The sequence below is a fragment of the Suricata suricatta genome, chromosome 6, assembly GCF_006229205.1.
Source record: "Suricata suricatta isolate VVHF042 chromosome 6, meerkat_22Aug2017_6uvM2_HiC, whole genome shotgun sequence".
In the NCBI taxonomy this organism is placed as follows: Eukaryota; Metazoa; Chordata; class Mammalia; order Carnivora; family Herpestidae; genus Suricata; species Suricata suricatta.
Window position 1 is genome coordinate 70,190,734 of NC_043705.1, and position 25,946 is coordinate 70,216,679.

Genomic DNA, 25,946 nt, shown 5'->3' on the forward strand with positions numbered 1-25,946 from the left:
AACACAATGTTGAGTCAGCAAAAGCAAAAAAGTACAATCATAAGATAAGGATTGGATTGTATAAAACAAGAGGGAACTATCCTCTTCTACAACACAAGAAGAACATGTATGGTAATAAAAACGATCTATAATAAACTTGCAAAGAGATGATTCTGGTTCACATGTAAGTCTGCTTAAACTAACTGTGACTGATTGATTGGAAAGTTTCTTCTAACATAATGCCCATTCATTATAAGCTAAGCTGGTCTTGTTTTCTTATAAATCTCTCATTTCCTTGAATTTGTCTACTATTCCTTCACTGTACAGCCACTTAACTTATAAGCTGGGCCTGCCCAGACTGCCTAGAACGCCTCTCTTCCGAAAGATACCAGATGCATTAAACAGAGGCATCTTCTAGTAAATATCTGCACCTCAAAACAGCATGCGAAGAACCAGCAATTGGCCCTTCAATGTAAATACTTCTCATTTCACATTATCACAGAAACAGTGCAGTTCACTAACTACTCCTTCCTTACAGAAAACTCAGTAGCTGTAAAAATTTTCAGTTTCATTTCAAAACATTTCAATACTTATTAATTCCAAAGATCCGAACACCATGTAGCTGTGGCATTTTGGGAATTAGTACACTCAGGAGAGAAGCTGTGTTTAGGATGAAGTGAGTTGGATCATATTTCATATAGAAACTTGCCAGAAAATATAGAATTATTGGAGAAATTGTGAAAAACTTCCATGAAGATGTAAACTGTACTCCATAGTCCAGTTGTTCCCAATGAGTTAGGAGCCGTGCTTTACCCTGGTCAGGAGTTTCAAAAGGTGTTCCTTTTACTGCATGCAAAAATACATACATTCCCAGATTATGTATGACATTTGTCAAGGTCCAAGCAACAGGAACACTGAAGAAGGGAATACTAAGTAGAACAATATGAAGCAAGCCAATTCCCAAAGCATAGGTCAGCCACATACCTCGGCTGTTCATTACATGGGTATTTGGATTCACCTCACTGTGGGCAACTCCAACATTCATGTTTGCTCTGCTGCCCCACTCCCGGAGGCCAGCTGGGAGCAAACTAGCTCCGCGGCGGTGACAGCGTATCTTCCAGGCTGAATCCCTCAACTTTAAATGTATCATTGAATCAATACTATGTAAGATGGTGGAAATATTCAGTGGCTTTTTCTCCTTTTTTTAATAGTTTATTGTCAGATTGGTTTCCATACAACACCCAGTGCTCTTCCCCATAAGTGCCCTCCTCCACCACCTCCACCTCTTTCCCCCCTCCCCCTTCAACCCTCAGTTCATTTTCAGCATTCAATAGTCTCTCAAGTTTTGCATCCCTCCTCTCCCCAACTCTCTTTTCCTCTTCCCCTCCCCCTGGTCCTTCATTAGGTTTCTCCTGTTCTCCTGTTAGACCTATGAGTGCAAACATATGGCATCTGTCCTTCTCTGCCTCACTTATTTCACTTAGCATGACACCCTTGAGGTCCATCCACTTTCCTACAAATGGCCAGATTTCATTCTTTCTCATTGCCATGTAGTACTCCATTGTATATATATACCACTTCTTCTTGATCCACTCATCAGGTAATGGACATTTAGGCTCTTTCCATGTTTTGGCTATTGTTGACAGTGCCGCTATGAACATTGGGGTACATGTGCCCCTATGCATCAGCACTTCTGTATCCCTTGGGTAAATCCCTAGCAGGGCTATTGCTGGGTCATAAGGGAGTTCTGGTGATAGTTTTTTGAGGAACCTCCACCCTGTTTTCCAGAGCGACTGTACCAGTTTACATTCCCCCCAACAGTGGAGGAGGGTGCCCATCTCTCCACACCCTCGCCAGCATCTATAGTCTTTTGATTTGTTCATTTTAGTTCAGTGGCTTTCTCAATATTATGTCTTTTGTTTTTATGCATTTTATCCCTTTTTTTAAAGTTTATTTATTTATTTTGAGAGAGGGGGAACAAGTGGGGTAGGGGCAGAGAGAGGGAGAGAGAGAGAGACTCTCAAGCAGGCTTTATGCTCTGCACTGAGCCTGATTCAGGGCTTGATCTCATGACCTGAGCCGAATTCAAAAGTTGGTTGCTTACTCTTGACTGAGCCACCCAGGTGTTCCAATTCCTTTTTTTTTTTTTTTTAATAATTTATTTCCCTCTAGTTTATTTGTTCTCCTTCTGGTCCCTCATTGCCTAAACATTGAACTTTGTGGATTGATACTTTCGTTTCTTATCTTCTCTGTCATGTGTTTCATCTTTTTATTATTTCATTCCATATTATATTTTAAAAATTTGTACTGCTTTTTTATGAATTTTTGATATTTGCATTTAAAACTTTTTTGAAGAGCTGGTTGTTATTGTGATCTATCCCATTTTTATAGGTTCTTATTCTTGTTTTTAAGATTATGACATCCTTTACAAACTTCTGAAGATTCTAATAAGAATTAAAAATTAAAAAAAAAAAGACTTCTTTGGTTCCTTTCATTTCCACTATATTCTCCTGAGTCCATGACTCTGATTTTATCTAGATCTTTCTCTTTAATGCTGTTAGTCTTCCTCATATACCTGGTGGTTTTTGCTTATTAGAGCTTACTTTAGTCTACATGTTTAGGTTGATTATTCCAGGTCAGGATTGCAGGTTTCCTTAGCTGCTCTTTAGGTCAGTTTCTTTCCTAAAAAAGTCTCTTCTCTGAATTGAAGCCTCTTTGTATGTAGGTAGGTTTATTATCTACAGGATTTGCCTGAGGCTGAGTAGGTAAGGGACTGGGAAATCAGAGCTCACAGTAGCAGCCTGTACTTTTCCCAGGAAGCTTACTCAATTCCTTTAGGTGTCTACACTGTTTTTATCTTGGAGGAATGAACACTGGGTTGCTTTAATTCTGCATGCAGAGATCCTGGGCTGTGTGTGTGTGTGTGTGTGTGTGTGTGTGTGCACTCTCACTAGTGTGAGAGACAACTAGTGTAGCTATTTTATTAAAAGACTATCAATGATATCCCTGTTTTTACTGCTCCTACTATAACCCACTTGCTCTGACCTAGGAGACTTTTCAAAGCCACTTTGAAAGTTAGGCTCTGCCCTTCACTGTGGCCCCCTTCTGTTCTGTACTGCAGCATTCTGTGCTCCATTTCACTTATTCATAAGATTTTGTCTGTTTTATATACCTAGGCATTTGTTGATTTAAGTAAAGCAACAAAGCAAAACAAAAAAACAAGCAAAAAACCAAGATTCAAATTTTAACCCTAGGGACTGAGTTCTTAACCTTTATGCTATATTGCCTCTCAATATCATGCCATTAAGAAAAACCTCAAAAAATTAAAAATAGAACTACCCTATGATCTAGGAATCACACTACTGGATATTTACCCCCAAAAAATAAAAAAAAAAAACTGATTCAAAGAGATACATGCATCAGAATACAGCATTATTTGCAAAGCCAAACTGTGGAAGCAGCCAAGTGTCCCTCAGTAGATGAATAGATAAAGAAGATGTAGTATATACATACAGTGGAATATTACTCAGCCATAAAAATGAATGAAATCTTGCCATTTGCAACATGGATGGAGCTAGGAAATATAAAGCTAAGCAAAATAAACCATTCAGAGAAAGATAAATACCATATGATATCACACATACATGGAATTTAAGATACAAAACAAATGAGTAAAGGAAAATGTAAGAGAGAGAGAGAGAGAGACAGAAACCAAGGAACAGATTTTTAACTATACAGAACAAACTGATGTTTACCAGAGAGGAGGGGTTGGGAGGATGGGGGAAAGTGGATGGGGATTATAGAGTATACTTATCATGGTGAAAAACAAAAATAAAACACTTGAGGATAGAATAAAGGTGAAGTATCAAATAAAAGGTTATTAAATATTTTCTTAAAAGTATACATTTTCAAGAAGAAATTCAATAAGTGTAATTCTATGGTGATGAGGAAGGCTGAATTATGACATTCTGAGAGAACCTATCTGATAAAACTGGAAGATACCTGTGTAAATTGTGGATGGGAGAACATAACTGAGGGGAATATAAAGGACTAGTATAAAAATTTCATGAGAGTTAAAGCCAAGGATTAGCCGAGGCTCACAAAAACCACTAGAGACAGCAGCAGCAATTTATAGTGCTATTTTAAGAGCAATAGATAGATGAAAATTATAGGTCCATTGCTTGAGAATTATGGTATCATGTTAAAAGAAAACACTACACATCTGCTTTTCTTCTTTCTATACCAAGAAGACTGATCTTTACGCTGGTAACATTGAGAGACCATTGCAGTAAGAGGTCATTGATATACACAATGAGAGGAGCTTAATGTTAATAAATATTTTAGTTGAATTCAAATCCCCTGATCCAGGCAATAAACACTCTCATTGATAAGATTGTAGTGTTACCATATTCCTAGAGAAATTTTGGAGAATAGGGGAAAAAATTCAAAAGAATGAAGAAAGGTACATATGCCCCTAATTTTCAAAAATTCCTACCCCATCAGTGTCAGTCTTGGTTGTGTCTTACTGTGGCCAATGGAACGTGAGGGGTGACATTAGCTACTTCCAAGCAGAATCGATAAGAAGCACTGTGTTTTCTGCCATCACTGTTGAAAAACATATCCTCAGTTATTTGAATGACAGCTTAGATGTTATATTTCTCAACTTTACATAACGTAAGACCCATTACTCTAGAAAAGAGAATGTTGGATAGTAAAATTAAAATTGAAAATGATATCTGTTGAAATTATACTGAAGGAACTGTGATAAAAAATGTATAACTTGAAATGTTCCAACTAAATAAATGTGTCACTTCTAGGCATCAGTTGTAATGAATGAAGGAGAACTACTTCTTTGAATTCAGGTAGAACCAGATAGTATAGATTGGTCAAAACCTCAAATAACATTAGTATGTGGCTGCCTCTATAAAAGTGAAGGTTACATGAAGCTATATTAACAGAGTTTGGTATCCATATTAATAGGATTATTATGTATTAATATTATATCCAGTTCTCAGCACTACTTTTTAGTAGGAATGTTGATATAACCCAAGGATGTTGGGGTCAATTTACTGGGTGGAGTTGGGCAGGTAGAGCTAGTAGGTCTAAACCTAAACCAAAGGACCTGGCTTGAAAAGGGAAAGGCTAAAAAAGAAGGGAAAAATAACAATTTCAGATGTGTTCATACCTAAGGAGGAAGCAGGCTAAATATTTATATATCAAAATCTGCTTGGCTGCTTTAATATACTTGACCAGACTCCTGCTTTCCTAATCATCCCTGCTTCGTGGTGATAGTAAGTTCTAAATACATAAAAGAGCCATACTGAATAAATGCACATCATGAAAGAGCTTTCTAATCCTGGATGATCAGCAGGATCATTTGGGGACCTTTAAAAATGCAAATACCAGGCCTCAGACTTTCTGAACCATAATTTCTGGTGGTGTGCCCTGGAAATCTGTGTTTTCATAAAACTCCATTGATTCTAATGAACTAATGATTTGTGAGGCACTATGGCTTATGATGTGGTTAGTGTTCAAGAGGCAAGAGCTGGATTGCAGATCATTAGTATATCATGAAGGGAGGCAAAGCTAGGGCAGTGGTTCCCAGATTTTGGTCTTTATGGACAATACAACTTTTAAAGAAATGTTTCTCATCAACCTAGGATAGCTAACTTTCTAGTAGAACAGACAAAGTGACCAAGCAAAATATTTCCCTTTATGTTCCATTAAAAACATTAAATTTTAAAAGAATTTGAGCAGGATATAGTATGGAAAGAAAGTACAGTCTTTTAGATTAAATGAACTTAGTCACTTTTCTCACTTCATCCTGGACTGGTGACAATGTCCTCACATTGTGGCATCATTTGGTGCATCAGCGTTTGAGAGCCAACAGTATAGAAAGTGTTCCAGTTCCCTATGATCTCTGGCAACATGTTGCTGCATTGCAACATGCAGGGTCAAGTGGTTATTAGTTGTTTTAAGGACTCTAGATCTGACAGTGGCGGAGGAGAAGGCTCTGTAAAGAGGATATGGATGATGTGGTTGGGGAGACAGGGATACCTTGGATGATAAAGGATCTGTGAGTAATTATTTGTGCAAGCTGATTGTTCAGCAGTAGAAGAAAAACTTCTGTGGACCTGAAAGCTGTATTAAAATGTATGGAGGGCTTCTGTATATAATAATCCTCGTAATGCTAGAGGACAGCCCTAGACCTATGAGAGGAAGTCACTGGCAGACCCATTTCAGTTTAATGTAAACAAAAGCTTTCTGACAACCAGACCTTTCCACTAGAGGTTAACAAACCACATGGAGGTGAGACGGCCCACTCTGGAAGAGCTCAAAACACATCTGAGTAACAAGGCATATGAATGAAAATGTTCTCAGCTGAGTTGGAGGCTGGATTAAAGTCACCCATTTTCTAAGCCTGGCAAGCCTCCATAACACATGCGAGGTCTTTTAAACAAATACAGATTCCTGGATCTCAGGTCAGATCGATAGAAACAGAAACTTTATGAAGCAGGCTCATGCATCTGTATGTTTAACAGGCCTCTCGGAATATTCGGAGTTAAATTGCCTGCAGACTTAGAATACAATCAGATGAAGTGAGCCCGAGTCTTTGCATTTTGTTATGGCATCAGTATTTGAATATACACTTAATATCACATGCTGTATTATTGGCTACTAAAAAGTTATGTCTGAAACAACCAGTTATCTGATCAACGCAAACTGAGAAAACTGACCTGTTTTTAAAACAAGATTTGCTTTGAGCTTGCCGAGGAATTAGCCCCACATGAGGAAAGTAATTCATGGACCTAATTAATTAAATATTGCCAAGCAGATACTGTGTTTGTGCCCAAATTTTTTATTTACATGATCAATGACTCATTTCCAGGTTCAAGTCTCATGTTAGCTTAAAATGACCTTAAATATATGTTTATTTCTATGAAAAAGGATTTTCATTGGACCTTTTTAAAATAAATTTTTATTTTCATGAATATTTCATTCTGCTATAGCTTGAGTCTTAGTAGTAGAATTATCAGGGCAGAACAGCAGAGCAGCCCGAAGGTCCTCTTACTTGTTTTTAGAGTCTGCCATTCTGATTGGGACTATTGTCCTTGTTGAGTTTCTATCTCAAGCTTCTCCATATTGATTTTCTAAAAGGCTTTCAATAGTTGACAAGAGGCTAGGTCCTAAAATTATAGGTGTAAGAAACTAGACAGAGGTTGAAATCAATTGAATATATAAACATTGCTCAAAAATTTGTGGTCTAATCCCCGAGATATTATTTTCCTGATATCTTTTGAGCCATTCAATCCTTTAGAAATATATTCTCATAGACACATGTACCTTTTCTTCTTTTAGTGTCTAGGCTATTTGCATGCTGTTTATTTATGTGTTTATCAAAAGTCTAGTGGGAGCTAACAATTTACTCTGGGCACAATGTTAGGTATAACAGGATTCCTGCTCTCATGATGCTTTGTTATGATAAGGACAAAGAGATAATAAACTTGCAGAAAATACATAAAAAGTTTATCTAGTGACAAGTGCTTTAAAGAAAATTAAATGGGATCAGAGAATTGTTGGGGGACATTTCTCTAAATGGAGTAGGTTGGAAAAGGGAGTGATATTTGTGGTGACTTGGTCACAATGAACAGCTGTGAGAGGAGAGCTCTAGGGAGAGAGAATGGCCAGTGCAAAGGCACTGAGGCCAGAATAAAAAGGGGGATAGAGATGCTAGTGTAGTACTATTTAATGAAAACTTGGATGGTCCAAAAGAAGGCTACTAAGAAGGCAAAGGACAGAAAAGGCAAGATCTAACAGGTTATGGTAGGCATTTGAATGTATTGCATGATAGTTTCTAATCAGAGGTTGCTATACTTTCATATTTCACAAGATAACTTGGTCTGTGTAGAGAATGGACCACAGTCAGGTTAAGAGTGAGATGAGGAAGACTAGCTCAAAGGTTCTTGCATTAGTTCAATCTAGAAGTGATGACTACTTGTTAAAGCTTTCAACTGAGGGGATGTATGTGAAATTCACATATATACCCTTTTCAACAGACATTCTCAGTAAAGAAGGGCACCTATATGACTTTTACAACCTGATTGAACCTGAACTTGTATTTTTCAGCCTAATGCTCACCTGTCCAGCACTATCATTAGTTTCATTTCTCAGCGTTTAGCCTACTACCTTCTTCGGTTGACACTCACTATGCTAGATGATTGGGCAGGACAGTTTGGTGTTTATCAGGGCAAGTGGCATCCATCGCAGTAAAAATCCAGAGACCAATCCTCAATTGTGTCTTCCATTTCCTTTTTTTTCTTTCCACAGGTTTCTCTTTCCCAGTTTCCACCACTTAATTTTCTGTCCCCAAAGGAACACAGGCTCTGACTTCTCCCCTAGTAAGCTGTCCACAAAACACAAGGATGTTGTTGCTTATGCTGTTGTTTTGCAGGATATAGTTTCTGTATGTAGAGGAATCCAGAAATGAATACAAATAAAAATATAGAAAACTCCTTAATTTATTCTACTAAAGGAAGAAAATGTGGGGAACTTCTTTTTCATTAAATCTTAAGTACAGCTGGAGGGGATGGGATGTGTTTTGAACACTTTTTTTTAAGGGATGTTATTTGACATGGCTATTGATAACAATACAATAAAATCTAACATTTCTTGAGGTATGTGCCAAGCACTGTTGCATGTGTTTTCCTAGACTAATTTTCCTATAGTTATTCCTCTTCACAGATGAGGAAACTAAGATGCAGAACTATTAAGTAATTGTCTCAGGGTCCACAGAGAGTAAGGGGCTCACCCAGGATTTACAGCCACATTTTTTTATTCTCTAGGCTATACTTCCTCTCTTGCTGAGATGACTTGGGAATCTGCAGAGAAAGGAGACTTTGCAGGTGTGAGGCCAAAGAACCTTTTCCCAGGTATGTGCACCTGCCTTTCTGATTCCGAATGTGGCTTTAACTCCTCCTCCAGGTCCTCTATGCTTGATGCATTTTTCTTTAAGTGTGTGGTTGCCAAAATTAAAAGAACTATTCTCCCTATTTTTGTCACTAATTTTCTGACTCTGATGGCCCTAATACTCATTTGCTGTAACAGCTGCTCTTCATTTCTCTGTGCTCTCCTTGTGTCTGAAGGAGTGGGGAACCAGGAGAGCAGTACTCCCTAAGCCAAAGGGACACAAAGCTTTTCTCTCTGTGGTTTGTCCCCATACATGCAGAGACACTCATTTATCAGCTCAGCCTTCTCATAGGTAGACTTTTGGTCACAGCAGGCTCCAGGAGATTACTTGTCTTGCTACTGAATTTTCTTTATATGCTTTTTTTTAAGTATGTATGAAATTATAGTCTTGAGCTTTCCTTTTTCATACACAAACTAATCATTATGAAACCCGATAATGATCCCTGAGGGAAAAACCACATGGAGCACAAGGGCTCAGACGTGGGGTGAGGGTGTTGGACAACAGACATCGTTCCCGGACCCATGGACACAATTCTCTCCAGGGGGTCAGTGCACTGCATTTTTATGACTTGAAGCTATTTTTTTAAAGGATATTACACCATAGTTTCCACAAAGCACAATTGTGTGTTGCAATGCCTGTTTTGCATGTGCTGTATCACTCCTGAGCCTGAAATCTCAAGGTTTGAGCATCATGTATTATCGATCTGATAATCTGACTGAAACACAGGAGAGGAGAAAGTTTAAAGGATCAGAAAAATAAGAAACAATCCATGAGATAAAATGGCTGGTTTCCTCTAATCCCTTTGACCAAAATCCTTTAACATTTTATTCTTCTGGGTTATTTGACTACTGGATGGGTAACTTGATTATTTGCCTTGCAGTATAATAAAAGAGTGTGAGGAGAGGTTTCTTTGAAATTTGAGATTTAGACATGATTTATCTCCCAGAAGGTAGAAGATGGATATACATCAGCATTTTACTTTTGAGAGACAAAGAGTTTGGTGTTCAATTTTAAAGGTAAAGCAGTTTTGTTCTTGGGCCAAAATTAGAACAAGAGAAAGTTCTGGCATGTGTGGCTCTCAAAAAAGACTGGCAGATCTCACTTTTTATTTTCTAGCTGAATCTGCTCTTAGTCAAGCACTCTTTCACATCACAGTGATATAACATCCTTAAACATGATCTCTCCCAAAGAAAATTTTAGTTTACCACAGATAAAATCTTCAGGTGAAAGAAAGGATTCTCCTAATTATGATTTACCTATGTATTTCTTTGCTTCTTTTTTTAAAATGTTTTATTTTATTTTTGAGGGAGAGAGACAGAGTGTGAGCAGAGGAGGGGCAGAGAGAGGGGGAAACAGAGAATCTGAAGCAGGACCCAGGCTCTGAGCCGTCAGCACAGAGCCCAACACGGGGCTCAAACTCAAACTGCGAGATCATGACCTGAGCTGAAGTCAGTCGCTTTTTTTAAGTTTATATTATATTTTGTTTCAAAAAAGAGATTTAAGGCTAAGCATTATAGAATAAAAAATAATTAAAAATAAATAATTGAGAACATTAGGATGACTTTAATGTTGGGAATTTTGGACTTTAGGGAAAATTGAAAGAACTATTTTGTTGTAATTTTTGTTGGTAACTCTTATTTTACCTTGAAATCTTAGCAGGGCAGAGATGGGATGGACTCACCAACTCAATTTATAGCAGACCAATCTTATAGCACATCTTAGATAATTTATAGTTAAAAAGTGCTTTCTTATATTTTTCAGCTTGCTTAAGGCGTTTTACTACAGGTTACTATTCAAGGTTTAGTTCTTTAGTAGCATTCTTTTTGGTTATTTATTAACCTCCCTTTAAAGTACAACTTAATCATTCAAGGAAGTTACAAAGTTCAGTTAATGTTTCTATTGTTCCAAATTATGATAATACATAAGGCCACTGTATAACTTGAAATGCCTCCTAACACCTAAAATTCATGTATGAAATATTTAGCCTGTGGGGAACTAACTGGCTCTGAATACCATCATTATACAGGGTATTCCCAGAGTAACAGAACAAGCTGCCCACATTAACAGAATGATCATATGATACCTGTGTTCCACATAGTCCAGATGTTTCACTGTGACCTCCACCTCCTCCTCCCTCTGTTGCTATTCTTCTAAGCATAGGGTGTCAAAGGTGATCCGATGTTCACCCAGGGAATCCAGAGGAAAGAAAGCAGTAGATGTCCTCCCCTCTAGAGATATGTCTGTTATGCAGTTCATCAAGGATGATGATTGCTTATGATCCAAAATTCAAACTGAACACAGGAGTTCAGTCTTTTTTTCCTTCCCATTTGGAGTAATGAAACAAGTAGCCCTAGGAGACTTGAGTAAGTTTCTAGGCACTAAGTTTAAAACCAGTAAGAGACTGTGGGTCTCTTGCCTGCCCTCCTAGAACCTAGAACAGTACCTTAACCTCCTGTGTGTTCAGTATGACTTGTAAAATATATGTAAAATAAAATCTCCCTCCTGAAACCTAGTTTTTGTTTTTTGTTTTTGGGTTTTTTTTTTTTTTGGTTTTTGTTTTGTTTTGTTTTTTGGTCAATGTAAAGAGAGGTCTAAGGTATAGGAAATCCTTCAATTTCTACCCTGTTGATTGATGATAAACAAGCCCTTGTCTCTTCATATACTCTATTAGTCAAGGGTGCTCAATTCTGGAATCAAGTTGCCTGAATTCAAAACATGTCTTCACCGCTTACTAACCGTGCAAACATGGGGAAGTTTCTTAGCCCTCTGGGACCCAATATTCTCAACTATACAAGTGGATGTTTGGAGAAGTGAATGATGTGTCAAGAACATAGTAGGAGATACCCATAGCCTTGTAAATATTTGACAGCACAGTATAGTAGCTCTAGCCTTGAGAAAGCCTCAAGTCCTTTCTGCTAAAAGGAAGATTCTTTGTGTTTAGGAATAATAGGGAAGTCAAGGCGTTAGAGACAGATTTTCATCTACCTGTGGCTTTTAAAGTCATGTGATAAATAAAAGAGCATTGAAAAGGACTGCTTTCCAGAGAGAATTAGGCACCTATCCAAAATATTTTGAGTCAGGAATAAATATTGATGGATTTCTGTCTTTAATGCGATTTTTAGAATTACCCCCAATAGAAGAGCTTGGGGGGCTCCATTGGTTCAGTGTCTAATTCTTGCTTTTGGCTCAGGTCATGATCTTGTGGTTCATAGGATTAAATCCCTCATCTGACTCTGTTCTTGATTCTCTCCCTCTCCCTCTCTCTGCCTCTCCCCCACTCGTTCTCCCTCTCAAAATAAATAACTTAAACAAAAAATAATTAATAGAATGAAGAGTTTACAGGTTTAAAAAATAAAAATTTTAAAAGGTCTTAAATAAGAGATTTTTACTTTGAAGTTATTTTTCTTTAACAAATATGCCGTTCACTCAACACATATTTATAAAGTAACGAGTACATGCCAAGCATTATGTTAGATTCTAGGGAGAAGAAGTGAAAGAGGCCCGGTGCCTGTTCTAGAGTTCAGAGGATCTAAATATTCAGATAAGGAACGCCCTTCAAAATCGTTATCCTGGTTTCCTGCACAATTATTCCAGTAGTCTCGCCCTCAACACCGTCAAACGGCTCTTGGGCAGTACCTTCAAAGTCAATGCCCCAGCCACACAGAAACAGCAGCGCCCTTTTCACTTTTGGGAATATTCAGTGGACATTAAAATACCTCAAATGTCTTTGTTGGCTAGTAAATGCTGCAGCTCAGAAACCCCTAAATGCCTACTTATCCTCGCTGCTACATTTTGCATTCTAGGACCATTAAGAACACCTCACAGCTAGCTACTAAAAAGTTAATACCGGGCTCTTGGTTACCGTCCTCTAGGACTTTGCTCCAGTAACATTTGTTTTCATTGGCCTGTGTCCTGCAGTACCTTTTGTTGAGTACTTGGAATATCACCCCTAACATTAAGTGTCACACTGCGTTTTCCTCAATCCTTCTTTCATATCTCCTTCATTCTAGCTGGTACAGCTATCTCCTAGATTACTTTTAACTATTGATGAAGACCAAATCCAACTTTAAAGGGCAAAGTTTGTCCACCTTTGAAGACATTTCTTTAAAATAAAGAAGGAACAGACTAAAGACAAGTCCAAAAGAAAGATGCTAAAATTGCTGGGTGTAAAGGGAAATATCGCTGAAGTTAGCCTGTGGTCTCCTAAGGTGACTACTCAGAGGGGATGACATCATTTCTTAGGTAAATTCTGGTGCTTTTATGAACACAACCAGTAAGATCAGGCCAATCGCTTTATATTCATATTTTGCATATTAACTGAATGTCTACTTTTAGAAGACTTGTATTTTATTTTTTTATTAAAATTTTTTTTCACATTTTTTTATTTTTGAGAAACAGAGTGAGACAGAGCACAAGCGGGGGAGGGGCAGAGAGAGAAGGAAACACAGAATCTGAAGCAGTCTCCAGGCTCTGAGCAAGCAGTCGGCACAGAGCCTGATGCAGGGCTTGAACCCACGGACTGTGAAATCATGACCTGAGCTGGAGTCAGACGCTCAACCAACTGAGCCACCCAAATTTTAAAGCCGTAAAATCTTTAGTTAGGAGCAGTTTTAAAACTTAGTATTTTTTCCAGCTAATATTATCATATAACATGTTAGCAAAATGTTATATATAAGGAGTTTTGTAGGCATATTTATCTCAGTAGCATTTTTGGAATTCCTAACACCCACATATAAAAATAAAATAACTGAATATTTTTTCAGTGGCAGTAAGATGTATAAGTATTCAAAATTTTAAAGTATGGCATGATTATAAAGACAAGAGAAGTTTTTGTTGTGGACCTTGTGAATTCAGAAACACATCTTGTTATTAAATATGCTTATTTTTTAATAGAATTGGTCTGATGGGAATCTAAATTTATTTTTATTTGTTATAGGAAACTTGAAAAACAAAATCACAAATCAGCAAAAACAAAACAAACAGGAAGAACTTTCTGAAGACAAAATTATTTATTGGTTGGTGGGGCACAATTTTGAAAGGAATGAATATCGAATACTTGTTAAAGATGGACGGGACTTTAGGTTCCCAAGCCTAGAAAATGAATAAATCATACTTAATTAAAAATTTTACTGGTTCAGCTGCAAATAGATTTGTATGAAAATCAGTAGATTTTTTTCATAATGATAATGGATGCTGTAGATAACATTAATTCATTCGATAACATTAACCACTGGGCTGAAGTTTATTTGCTGAATGAATAAATGTACAGAGGTAGAAATAACATTTCATTTGGATCATTTCTCAGAACTTCATTTCTTTGAAAGATAATTTTTGTTTTTCTTGCAAAAATATAAGTTGATAGAAAATTTTCATAAATGAGTAAAATAGAAATATCACTGACAATGCCCACTATTTGTAAATAACCCTTAGCACTTTTTTGTGTGTCTTGACCCCCATTTTCTGTATATGTGTATTATAAGCACAATACACATATATATGTGTTTGATTTGCAAAAGACAATCATATATACAACTTTTATTTAATGTAACATATTGTGGTATCTACCCATGTATGCCATTAAACAGTGTTCTATAATGTTACATTGAGTAACTGCATAATATTCTACTCTGGGTTTACATCATAACTTATTTCACCAGTCTTCTGTTACTGAGCAATTAAGTTTCCTTTAATTTTTTGCCTTTGTGCTGCAGAGACATTTGGCTATTCCAAAAATTTTAAATCATTCTTGTGCTATTGTTATTCCCTTGGACAGTTAAATCTGTGGATCCTTTCTCAGAATAATGGTGGTATTTTTTGTCTTGGGTTTTTTGGGGGGATTAAAAAAACCCAATTATATTGATTGAAAGAGCTATCAAAATATTTTTTTATTTATGATATGTGTTTGATATTATGTGTGATATAACATATTCATATGAGATATAACATATTAAATAACATGATCTATTGGCACATCTAATAAGAACCATGATTTTAACAAGTGAAGAACATTACATAACTTTTGAGGTACTTGAAACAATTAGAATGCAGTATAAAAGTAGCTTTCATGTTCCATTTATTTCACTGTAAATTATTGCTTACATTAATAATAGAAGGAAATGCTCAGTTTTAGTTAGAAGTTAATGAAAATAAAGATGTGAATTTTTTTCCTGCCCAAAGTCACAGATAGCTTGAATTTTATCCATGCATCTCCATAGCCACAAAACATCAGATTAAGAATGTCTGTAAACATATCTGATTAACTTAAAAGTGCTAAATATAGTAATAAGAGAGAAGTAGGTATGTTCTCCAAAGGTTAGCAATATGGACTTAAAATAACAAAATGGTACTAACCTTGGTGAAGTCAATGGAGGTTGAAAATCATAATCTGTAACACAAATAGACCAGGATGATGAGTAATGGTGGAAGAAACCGAGGAGTTGTGGGAAGCTAATTATGAGTAGGGTTTCAAAGGAATGGAAGAGTGGAGAAAAACCCAGCTATTTCAGGCTTCTAATGAAAAGACATTGTGTTATTGAAAAGGGGAGAGTGTGCTTTTCTCTTAACTTAGTGAAACCCAAATGTACCAGTCTGAACAACCAATAACTACAAAATTTTATCTTATTTCCCCTAAATACTCAAGTGATGTGAGCTCTAGTCTCACAGACTAGCCTGATTGCTTCAAAATTTGCACCTCTCTCAAATGTTCCACTAACGTTTCCTGTGTTCCACAGGGTGCTGTTTTGAAGATATGCAGGATGGAGCATGTCTTATGTGTTCTTTCAATTGGGCTTTTTGCAAAGCCACCGCACATTGCCTCTGTTGTCAGTGACCCTCATGAAATTGATGTACAAAGATATTGAACCATCTTTCTGATCTGGTGTTGGAAGGCAGGGGTCCTTTCTGTACCATTAGCTACTCAGTCCAAAGCCAAAAAACAGTTCCTCTTCTAATTCTACACAGCAGAGACCAGGCTGCAAGTTCCCATAAATTTCACCCGACATGGGAGTGGACTAGAATGATGTTGGGAAATATAATTTATAGCTATGACAGAGCTTCTAGGACCAGCCATATTTCAGAGTGACTAAAAGGAATGACTTCTCACTCACTAGTTTAGTCTGAGAATGTGTAAATTTGCCCAAGAAGCCTCAAGAGAGAAGAGAGGTTTTCATCTCTTCAGTAAAAATGTCACTCCCGAGAGTCCCCACATTTCTAGTTCAGACCCCTCCTGGGATTGACACTGGGGATGCCATATGGGGAAGACACCAGGTCTACCCACAGATACTCTCCTATTATTTATTAGTTCAGCTTCTAAACAGTCTGAATTATTTAGTCCTGTATAACATCATTACTAGGAATTCCAAAGTACAGTGTTTATTTATTTATTTTTTTTGGTTTCCTTGTCCAGCATGTGAAGATCCTATCTGCATATAATTTTTATAGTCTTTAAATTCAAGTCTTCAGGGGTGCCTGGGTGGCTCAGTAGGTTGAGCATCCGACTTTGGCTCAGGTCATGATCTCATGGTTGGTGGGTTCGAGCCCCACGTCAGGCTCTGTGCTGACAGCTTATGAGTCTGGAGCCTGTCTTCAGATTCTGTGTCTCCCTCTCTCTCTGACCCTCCCCTGCTCATGCTGCTTCTCTCTCTCTCTCTCTCAAAAATAAATAAAACATTAAAAAATTTTTAATTCTAGTCTTCTGTAAACAACTGCTATGACAAGGATAAACATCTTCACATCTTTTACCAATTTTCTAACTGGATGGCTTGTTTTTTAACAGTTGAATTTTCAGAGTTCTTTATATACTCTAGTTACCAGTACTTTGCCAAATATATAATTTGCAAATATTTTCTTACAGTAGTAGCTTGTCTTTTCATTTTCCTTATGGCCTTTTCAGAGCAAAAGTTTTCATTTTTTGTGAGGTCCAATTTATCAGTTTTCCCTCTTATGGATTGTACTTTTAGTGTCAAGCCTAAGAACTCTTTATTTAGATCTCAATCCCAAAGATTTTCTCCTGTATGTTACTAACAGTGAAAAGGTAGCAAGGGTGCCTGGGTGGCTCAGTTGGTCCAACCCTTGATTTTGGCTCAGGCCATGATCTCATGGTTTGTGAATTCGAGCCCTGCATCAGGCTCTGTGCTAACTGCACTGAGCCTGTTTGGGATTCTCTCTCTCCTCTCTCTTTGCCCCTCCTCCACTTGTCCTCATGCTCTCTCTCTCTCTCTCTCTCTCAAAATAAATAAACAAACCTTTTTTTTTTTTTTAAAGAAAAGGTTACAATATTTGACATTAAATCCATCATCCATTTTGGGTTAATTTTTTAATAAAATGTTAGGTTTAGGTCAAAGTTCTAATTTATTTACTTTCCTATAGATGTCTAACTGCTCCAGCACCATTGGTTGAAAGGGCTTTCCTTTCTTCATTAAATTACTTTTCACCTTTGTCAAAAGTCAGCTGGTCATATTTGTGTGGGTCTGTTTCTAGGTTTTCTATTTTTTTCTGTTAATCTCTGTATCTATCACAAAGACCACACACTTTTATTGTAGCTACACAATAAATCTGAAATTGGGTAGACTGATTTCTCCCCCAAAATTACTATTTTAAAATTTTGTTGTTCTAGTTATTCTAGTTCCTTTGTCTTTTCACATAAATTTTATAAAGAATAAGTTAGCTATATCTACAAAAATTCTGTCTGGGAATTGGATTAAACCTATCCAGTTGACCCTTGAACAACATGGGTTTGAACTGCTCATATCCACCTATACACATTTTTAAAATAAATATAGTACAGTACTTTGTATTTTTCCTTATGATTTTCTTAATAACATTTTCTTTTCCCCAGCTTACTTTAGGGATATAGTATATAATATATATAGCATAGAAATATGTGTTAATAGATTGTGTTTTTAATGGGTTAGGCTTCCCATCAACAGTAAGCTATTAGTGGTTCCGTTTTTGGAAAGTTAACAGTTATATGTGAATTTTTGACTGTGTGAGGAATCAGCATCCCTAATTCTTACATTGTTCAGGGGTCAATTGCATTGAATTTAAGAAGTAACACCTTTACTTTGTTGCATCTTCTAATCCATGAACATAGTATGTCTTTCCATATACCTAAATCTTCTCTGATTTCTTTAATCAACATTTTGCAGCTTTCAGCATACAAATACAATACAGTTCTATAGTGTTAGATTTACACATAAGCATTTCAATTTTTTTGAATGATTGTAATTGTTATTGTGTTTTTATAATCTTGGTGTTCATTGCTTGTACATAGAAGTGAAATTGATTTTCTGAATGTTAATTTTGTATCCTGTGACCTTTCTGAATTCACATAATATTTCTAGAATTTTTCTTACAAATTTATTGGAATTTTCTATGTAGATAATTATGTTATCTCCAAATTAGTATAGTCTTATTTCTTCCTTTGTGATCAGTATACCTCTTCTTGCCTTATTGTAGTAGCTACAACTTCCACTAGTATGTTTTATAAGAGTACATATTTCTTTGCCTTATTCTTAATCTTTGTGGGAAGGTGGTTAATCTTTTATCATTAAGTACAATATTAACTTCATCAAGTTGAAGAAGTTCCTTTCTATTCCTACTTTACTGAGAGTTTTTCATGAATAAGTGTTGAATTTTGTCATGTTTTTTCTCATCAAATGATATATTTTTTTTTCTTTAGACTATTAATATGGTAGATTACACTGACTGATTTTCAAATATTGAAGTAACCTTACATTCTTGGAATAAACTCTACTTATCATGGTATATAATTCTTTCTATTTATTGCAGAATTCTATTTGCTATTGTTTTCTTAAGGAATTTTACATGTATTTTCATTTTCATATTGGCTTGTAGTTTCCTTTTCTAATACATTGTGTGTTATGTTGGTAATATTAGCTTCATAAAATGACTTGAGAGTGTTCTCTTCTGTTTTCTGGAAGAGATTGTATAAAATTGGTTTTTAAATTCTCCTATAAATATTTGGAAGAATTCTCTAGTGAAACCATCTAGAACCAGAGATTGTATTTAGCTTTATTTTTTTTTAACTTTTAAGTTATAAATTGTTAGATTATGAAAGAACTATTTACTGAATTACTGTTGGACAGTACATGTTATCTATTTCATAGTGGATTAGTTGTGGTGCTTTGTACTTTTCAAACAATGGTCCATTGGTTTTAAATTGTCAAAATTATGTGTGTTCACTTATTCTCAGTATTCCTGTATTATTCAGGGTCTGTCATGATATTCCTTTTTAAATTTATGGTATTGGTTAATATGTGGCTTCTCTTTTATTCCTTTGTCTTGCTAGAGATTTATCAATTTTATTGATCATTTCAGAGAATCAAATTTTGATTTAGTTGATTTCTGGTTTTTTTTAAATTTCTTTCTTCTATTTATTTTTGTTTTATTTTTTTCTTCTTTTCCTAGGTTCTTTAAGTAGATTACTGATTTGAAGCTTTTCCTTGTTTCTCTTGTAAGCATTTAGTGCTATAAATTTCCCTTTCAGCATTGCTTTAACAGTGTCTCACAAGTGTTTATATGTTGTACTTTCATGTTCATTCACTTCAGTGCAATTTTTTATTTCTCTTGAGGCATCTTTTTTGAGCTATGGTTTAGAAATGTTTTTTTTTCTTTCTGCTATTGATTTCTAGTTTGCTTTATGGTCAGAGAACACAATCTTATGTTTTAAATGCTATCAAATGTGTTGCTATTTGTTTTGTGGCCTATGACATGATCTATCTCAGTGTATGTTCTATGATTCTTGAAAAGAATGTGAGTTCTGGTGCTGGTGGGTGGGCTGTTCCATTTATGGAACATTTTGGTTGATGGTGTTACAGAATTTTCTTTGTCCTTGCTGATTTTCTATCTGGTTTCTGTCTGTTGTTGAGAGAGGAATGCTAAAGTTTCCATGATTGTAGATTTGTCTGCTTCTCCTTTCGATTCTACTAATTTTTGCTTTGGATATTTTGTAGTTTTGTTGTTTGATGCACACACACCCAGGACTGCCTTGTGCTCCTGGTAGACTAACCATTTTATCATTGTGTCATGTCATTCTGTGTCTGTGGTAAATCTTTGCTCTAAGGTCTACTTTACCTGGTGTTAATATGGCTATTCCTGCTTTCTTTTGATTAACGTTTGCATAATATATCTTTTTCTATTCTTTTACTTTCAACCTGCTTGTATTATATACGAAGGGAGTTTCTTGTAGATGGCATTTGGTTGTGTCATATTTTTTAGCTGATCTACCAATTTTTCTCTTTTAATTGGTACATGTAAACACTCTTTCATCTATAAAATTTGCTTTCTACAATAAGTAATGCACACAAGTATACAAAATTTGACAGTACCAAAAAGAACATGTTAAAAAGTCAGTCTCCTTCCACTGTTTGTCCCTTTCCAACTCCTTCCCAAGAGGAAACCACGTTCTTCAATTTTCCGGAAAAACATGTCTGAGCTAGTCTGCACATGCAGTCATTTATGAACTACAAATTTTTCCTTTAAAAAGAAAATACAAATAAAAACAAAATGTATATACTGTTCTATCTCTCACTTTATGTGTGTGTGTGAGCTCGCATAACTTGGAGAATTTCTACGTTCGTATATATTGAGCATGCTGCCAACATTTAAATAAAAATATTTTCTTCTAGTTTCAAAAGTCTTAAAAGCCAGTCTCAGGAAGTGTGTTCTTTTGTATAAGATCACATGTGAAAATCCTAATAAATTGAAAACATTTAGCAATCAGAATGGAGAATATATATTATAACTAAATATATAAATTACTATGTATATTGAACTTAAATACTTTAGAATAAGTGTGATGGAAATTTACTCTTTTTAGGTCATACATTTCCAAAAAGTCATAAAATTATTTAGCAGCAACTTTCTATATGGCTAAGAATAATGGGATGAGACCAAGAAAAGAAAAGGCAATATTTTAAGTAAAAATATAGCTCCTGGAAACTTTATAAAATACTTTATGCCATTATTTTCTTATATACCCAAATGGGAGAAAGCATATTATCCCAGTAAATAAAACAATTCCGGATCTTGGAATTTTTCTTTGTCTTTTTGAATTGCAAAATAAAGGCTTCTCAAGAGATAGTGATTAATCAATTCAACACATATGTCTTAGATACCTACTGTGTTCCAGACACAGTTCTAGAGAGTAAACAGAGCAGAAAAATCTTGCAATCTTGCAAGCTCTCACTCTGGGAATAACAATGGGGGAGAAAGAAAATAAAGGAATAAAACCGAGAAAAAAGCCAGATAGTGATAGATATTTTGAAGAGAATAAAACTAGGTTATGTGTTGCAGAGACACAGGAAAATTGTTTTATATTTGGTGTTAGAAGATGCTGTTAAACTGAGAAGCCCAGGAAACCATGTCTATAATCCAAGAAAAAGTCTTTTGCTTACATTGCTCTAGTTTGCTCTGTCCTCCTCTGACCTCCTTTTGGCTAAATCCTTAAAGCCACAGCACAGTCCTACATTCTTGGTAAAGCCTTCTGGGATATTCCTGCCAGGAGGAAGAAAGTGCACCTGATGTAACAGCCACTGTAAGTACTAGACTAGAGAATGATCTGATTGGCCCAGTGTAAGAAGGGTTGGAGAGAAGAAAAAAACCACAAGTAGAAGCCCAAATGAGGAAATTAAGCTAAATATATACTATCTCAAGCATATTCCCAGAAATTACTGTTAAAATTAAACCTCTGCTTACAGTGGAATACTGTATAGCAGAGGTTCTCAAACTTTATGCCCTTAAAAATTATTGACTACTTTAAAGAGCTTTTGCCTATGTGAATTACAGCTATTCAGGCTTACCACATTGTGACTTAAAACTGAGAAAATTAAAGAATATTTATTATAAAATCATTTAAAAATGACACTAAACACATTGCGTGGTAACATAAGTAACTATTTTTATAAAAATTATTTTGCACAAAAAATAATGGGAACAGAGGTGTTATTTTACATTTTGCAATCTATTTACAACTGGATTATAGGAAAATAGCTGGTTTCTCATCTCTGCTATCCATTTGATCTGTTGCTCTATATTTTATTTAAAGTATTTGAAGAAGATCCAGTTTCACATAGCTAGATGACTTCCTCCCTCCCTTCTTTTCTTTTCTTTTCTTTTCTTTTCTCTTTCTTTCTTTCTTTCTTTCTTTCTTTCTTTCTTTCTTTCTTTCTTTCTCTTTCTTTCTTTCTTTCTTTCTTTCTTTCTTTCTTTCTTTCTTTCTTTCTTTCTTTCTTTTTCTTTCTTTCCTTCCTTCCTTCCTTCCTTCCTTCCTTCCTTCCTTCCTTCCTTCTTTCTTTCTTCCTCCCTTTCTTCCTTTCTTCCTTTCTTTCTTTTTTCTTTCTTTCAAATACATGTGGATATCTTTGATACTACATTAAAGCTTGACAAGTGGTAGTTCCTTAAAGGTTAATCATAATGTGGATATGGAAACCATATCAATGAACTTTTTATAGTATGATACATTAAAATCCATTGGTCTGTCCTGGACTTTGAATTGATCTTATATTAACACATGATTTTTATTAGGCATTCATTATTCAGAAAACATTGGTTCACTGAGTTATGCAGCACCTTCAAATGCTTACATATTTCCTTATATAATATTTTAAAAATCACACATAGTAAAGCCTTTACATGTTGTGAAGCTGTCAATTCATGGTGGTGGGCATGTGCAAAATTACAATTTTTGTTTCAAAAGTTGAAGTTTTGTCATTTACATAAATTAGTACCAGTAGTTTTCCCTAAATTTAAGGGTTCCTTTCATTTATTTTTGAGAAAATCTGGCAAATGCTCAAATTCAATAACCATAGTTTTCCTGTCAGTGATTTTTTCCAGTAAATTTGTGTTCCATGACAAAAGTGACTAGTTTAGCCTGCAACTCACATTGTTTTTTCTAATGAGTTTTTTCATCCATTATACTTTATGATGCAGTAGAAGTACTTTATGCATACTCTACATCACACAGAGTATTAAAAAGACATGTACTCAAATGTTGAGAGCTAATGTAATTAATATTTTGTTTACTAAAGACATTATTGAATACAATGGTCATTTTTTTGTTTTCTGTTTTTGTTTATTGGTAGTGCATGGTGTTAATCACTGATAGAATAATGTCTGGTACAGTTTGGTGACATTGCCTTGATTTATGTTAAGGTATCAGCAATTTTATCCACTTAAAAAGGATAAATTATATCTTACAATATTTATGAAAATTGATTACTTTTGGACCACACTTTAAACAATATTTATCAACCATACTTAGAGAATTATTGCTGGGTAAATATGAGAATGAATGATCTATAGATATCCACAACAATAATGATTGAATCTCAGAAATATGATGTTAAGTAAAGGAATCCACATCCAAAAATAATACATGATTTATGACCAATTATATGTAAAATACAAAAAAAGGCAAAGATTCTCTATGGTATTAGAAATAGAAGTATAGTTATCCTTTGGAAGGCTGAGTGAAGGATGCTAGGGGTAATCCTCTGAAGTGCTCTGAATGTTTTATGAGGTAGATATAATCACATGCATATGTTCATATAGATGTATGCTTATAATATGAACACTTTCTGTATGTATATTGTATTGTGACAAAAATTTCTGAAAACTCTTCTTTTCTTATGTTTTACTTCTTATCTTAGTTACTTGAAGGTTCTGAATATGAATAACAAAAACCAAGACTAAGTGACTTCTTGGTTTTTTAAACACCAGACTTTTCAGTTTTTTAAAAGATTTTGAAAAATATTTTAAAGATTTTGCTTGGGTTTCAAATGGGAGACTCATTTGGGGAACATTATTTGGCTTACACTAAGGTTTTGTTTGTTTGTTTTAAATTTGGAATTCTGTATTCACTTTTTTTTACACAGTAAAGTATACTTGATTACTTAGTTAATCTTGAAATATTTACCATTTTTCCCTTAAAAGAATTTTCTATAAAATGCAATACATATGGTTAGATCCAAGTTGTCCATGGGGCTTCTGACCTCAATGCGATTTTAGGCTTTCAATGGATTGTTGATGTGGAAAAAGATCTTAATGAAGCAGAAGCCATGTTTCATGCCTGTGGTCCAGCAGGACGGGCTGGCTGACACGGAAATAATGAAATATGCTTATTTATCCTGTGGCATAATGAACTATGCAATTAAAATATTCTATTGAAGAGGTAGAATTGATACATAAAAACGTTCAAGGTTGTTTGGCCTTTGCTAAAATATTCTCCTCCCAGAATCCTCTCCCATCTTCCCTGTACATTTAAGCCCTCTCTCTCTTCCAAGCTTGGCACAGGCCTCGCTGTCTACCCTCTGCAATCAATGATTATTACCTCCCTTCATCTGAACTTAGCACTTCTTATATGACCTGTTTTCCAGTTTATTTTTTCATTGATTCGATCTGTATTTGTGTATTTATCTAACTCCGATGTTGTACTAGGTTTAGGATATAAAGACAAAGGGCTTACACCAGCAAGTGAGAAAGACTAGTTAAAAGCTCATTTCAATACAGTATGGTGAGTGTGTCACAGTACACAGGCAGGGCACCAGCTGGAGCAGTGTCATGTGGAATTTAAAGTGACAGACTTTGTTCTAGAAATCTGCTTCTTACATTGGGAAGATGAAGATAATACGAGTTCCTATTTTAGGCATTGTAATGAAGGAGTAAATGAAGAAATGTGTGTAGAGCACATAGTATAAGTCTGACACAGGATAAATGCCCAATGAAAATGAGATATTATTACATTTTAATATTTTAAGTGTATTAAGTGTCGTGGCTCATGAGTTGTTTGAGCTACAACAGCAAATATGTAATCTCAATTTAAACCAAAATTCTAAATTGTATTTCTTGAACTCATAAAAGGGAAGGTGTAGTGTACAATCACATTCCTCAAGAAAATCTCTTATTTTTCTTTTTCTCCATCTACTTCCATTATACACTCATGAGCTGGGCCTATACCTTTCTTTTCCAGAGTCCTCCTTCGAAACTGTTTGGTGCTTCTCACCTGTATTGTTCCTGTCTCATGGCCCACAAGTACAAGTAAGGAATGATTTGAGACTGGCCAGGGCAGATAAATGGGGAATTACCTAGCTTAGTCACTGTATCTAGTGGGTTCTCTAAATATTTTTTATTGATTGAATTTTTGAATATTGAATATTTGAATATTGAATATTTATTGATTATTGATTTTATTGATTGATTATCAACTCTTCATTTACAGAAAAAAGAAACCCAGAGCAATTAAAGGTCTTATCTAAAGTTATGGAGCTGGTTAGTGGCAGGGTCTGGATGAAAACCTAGGTCTTCTAACTATATCCAATGTTTAGTTTCATAATATATTTCTTAATGAATAAGACATCACTTAGATATAACTAAGCCATTGAAAATATTTGCGATTAGTAAGTGACCATCTGAAATGATTCAGCTTATTTGCTTCATTTTGTTTCTAAATAATTTAGAGGTTAGTTACTTAATGAGATCATCTGACATTCTTTTTTTCCGAGATTCTTCCTTGAGCTGAATGAATTATTTGAAATAAAAGTAACACAATTTCAGTTATTACAGCAGAGAAACCCAACACACTTTGCCTGATGCCCTTGTTCAGTATGATTTATCATTGAAAGAAGACCTGTATCACTTCTCAGTGCTGTTATTTATAAATAAAAAATATTTTTAAGTGTTTATTTTTGAGACACTGAGGGAGACAGAGTGAGAGCAGGTGAGGGGCAGAGAGAGAGGGAGACATAGAATCTAAAGTAAGTTCCAGGCTCTGGGATGTCAGCACAGAGCCTGACCCAGGGCTTGAACTCATGGACAACAAGATCATGACCTGAGTGGAAGTCAGATGCCCAACCAGCTGAGCCACCCAGGAACACCTCAGTGCCATTGTTTCATTAGTTGCATGCTTCACTAAAGGAAATTATAATTAATTTCATTCATAACATATATTTTTAGTGCTAAATTAAGCAGTATTGGGTCATTG

The 25,946-nt window shown here is 35.4% G+C and overlaps 1 long non-coding RNA gene and 1 pseudogene across 1 annotated transcript in view; one reads left to right on the top strand and one right to left on the bottom strand.

Moving 5' to 3' along the window:
- LOC115294664 overlaps window positions 1–25,946 on the top strand; it is a 194,685-nt gene that overhangs the window by 80,379 nt on the left and 88,360 nt on the right. The window contains exons 2-3 of the long non-coding RNA XR_003910041.1: window positions 8,823–8,909; window positions 24,936–25,003. This is a non-coding gene — a long non-coding RNA (uncharacterized LOC115294664). The remainder of the gene's footprint in view (window positions 1–8,822; window positions 8,910–24,935; window positions 25,004–25,946) is intronic.
- On the bottom strand, window positions 556–1,032 carry LOC115294663 (annotated as a pseudogene).